A 2,500-nucleotide genomic window follows, 5' to 3' on the forward strand; every position below is an offset into this window, starting at 1 on the left:
TCTCTCTCAAACTCACTCACTCACTCACTCTCTCTCTCAAACTCACTCACTCACTCACTCTCTCTCTCTCTCAAACTCACTCACTCACTCACTCTCTCTCTCTCAAACTCACTCACTCTCTCTCAAACTCACTCACTCACTCACTCATTATCTCTCAAACTCACTCACTCACTCACTCTCTCTCTCAAACTCACTCACTCACTCACTCTCTCTCTCAAACTCACTCACTCACTCACTCTCTCTCTCAAACTCACTCACTCACTCACTCACTCTCTCTCAAACTCACTCACTCTCTCAAACTCACTCACTCACTCACTCTCTCAAACTCACTCACTCACTCTCTCTCTCAAACTCACTCACTCACTCACTCTCTCTCTCTCTCAAACTCACTCACTCTCTCTCTCAAACTCACTCACTCACTCTCTCTCTCAAACTCACTCACTCACTCACTCTCTCTCTCAAACTCACTCACTCACTCACTCTCTCTCTCAAACTCACTCACTCACTCACTCACTCTCTCTCTCTCTCTCAAGCTAACTAACTAACTAACTAACTAACTAACTAACTCACTCACTCACTCACTCACTCACTCACTCTCTCTCAAACTCACTCACTCACTCTCTCTCTCAAATTCACTCACTCACTCTCTCTCTCAAATTCACTCACTCACTCACTCACTCTCTCTCTCAAACTCACTCACTCACTCTCTCTCTCAAACTCACTCACTCACTCACTCTCTCTCTCAAACTCACTCACTCACTCTCTCTCAAACTCACTCACTCACTCACTCTCTCTCTCAAGCTCACTCACTCACTCACTCTCTCTCTCAAACTCACTCACTCACTCTCTCTCTCAAACTCACTCACTCACTCACTCACTCTCTCTCTCAAACTCACTCACTCACTCACTCTCTCTCAAACTCACTCACTCACTCACTCTCTCTCAAACTCACTCACTCACTCACTCTCTCTCAAACTCACTCACTCACTCTCTCTCTCAAACTCACTCACTCACTCTCTCTCTCAAACTCACTCACTCACTCTCTCTAACTAACTAACTAACTAACTAACTAACTAACTAACTAACTAACTAACTAACTAACTAACTAACTAACTAACTAACTAACTAACTAACTAACTAACTAACTAACTAACTAACTAACTAACTAACTAACTAACTAACTCACTCACTCACTCACTCACTCACTCACTCACTCACTCACTCACTCACTCACTCACTCACTCACTCACTCACTCACTCTCTCTCCCCCCCCCCCTCTACTCACACACGCTCTCTATAATTATCTTTTTTGTACCATAGTGTCTTTTGTTTCCATGATCAATTTCATTATTTTCTATTTTCCTGTGCTGGCTAAATTTCAAGATGAAACCATGCACACATCTCTTTCAATTTTTTTTTTTTTTTTTTTTTTTTTTTTTTTTTTTTTGGGGGGGGGGCACATTACAGGAATAAGTGTAAAGACATACTGGTCAAATATGGGCTTTATTAAATTGTTCATGTGGCTCCAAACAAGTGAAGAATAATGACTAGAGGCATATACACAAATATCCCATTAATCAAGGACATCAAAAAATTATTTTAAAAAGTCTTTCAAAAGTCTTTCTTTGAACACTGTAACATTCTCTTGGATGTGATAACAGTTGGTATAATACTGTTCTGTATGGGCACGATTCGTTTTGAGAAATGACAACCAGAATGATCTGCCCAAAAGATTCAGTAATGGACATCGTAGACTAATATGAGACCTTGAAGATGAGTTTCGATGACAGCCCAACAGACCCTTACAATGAAATTTCGGAAAGAGAAGCACCATGAACGGAAAAGCTAATAAACATTTAACAATTAATGTCATAACTGTAAATCCACTTAACTACATCGGGAAGCCTCATATACATATTTCAAATATACACTACATGATACAACTGATTATCTTGAACACCAACAGATCACCTCAAAGGACATTAGTATAACTTGAGATGTCATTACCTGCTGATTGTCAGTTATAATAAATTTATCATACACACAGTACCCAAAGTATGGAATGTTTGTCATGTTCCAACAATTAAATATGATCACATGTACATTGCAAAGAAGAGAATTCTTTTTATAAACTTTCAATTCATTTGGAAATGTGAATGTCTTGTGTCTCCTTTCTCTTTTACTGTGTTTAGCCTTATAAAAGTGGTCTATTGGCTGAATACAGGAAAGGACTACATAACAACAACAATATTAATCCATCACACATAGTGAGCCATGCTAACTAACCACAAGCTCATGTGTTATACGGAAACACTGTAACTGGATTACAATATACGGTACTGCTGTAAAAGTATGGCCACTAGTGACACATCCTGGCAAGGTTGAACCAGTGCTTCAAGAACACTACCCAAGGACCTGGGGAAATATTCTTAACAGCTATAAGGGGATGTACAATTATTACATTCTAAACACAGTCATCTAACACAAATTCTGCTTAAAG

The 2,500-nt window shown here is 39.2% G+C and overlaps 1 protein-coding gene across 2 annotated transcripts in view; it reads right to left on the minus strand.

Moving 5' to 3' along the window:
- Nucleotides 1-1,487: 1,487 nt before the first annotated feature.
- The window catches only part of Tsp97E (Tetraspanin 97E), a 25,509-nt gene continuing 24,496 nt past the window's right edge, over nt 1,488-2,500 (minus strand). For both annotated transcript variants that reach the window (XR_003476702.2, XM_027368389.2), the window contains one exon: nt 1,488-2,500. This exon is cut by the window's right edge and continues 1,619 nt beyond it. The gene's annotated coding sequence lies outside the window, so the exon portion shown is untranslated.

This window comes from Penaeus vannamei, chromosome 18, assembly GCF_042767895.1.
Source record: "Penaeus vannamei isolate JL-2024 chromosome 18, ASM4276789v1, whole genome shotgun sequence".
Taxonomy (NCBI): domain Eukaryota; kingdom Metazoa; phylum Arthropoda; class Malacostraca; order Decapoda; family Penaeidae; genus Penaeus; species Penaeus vannamei.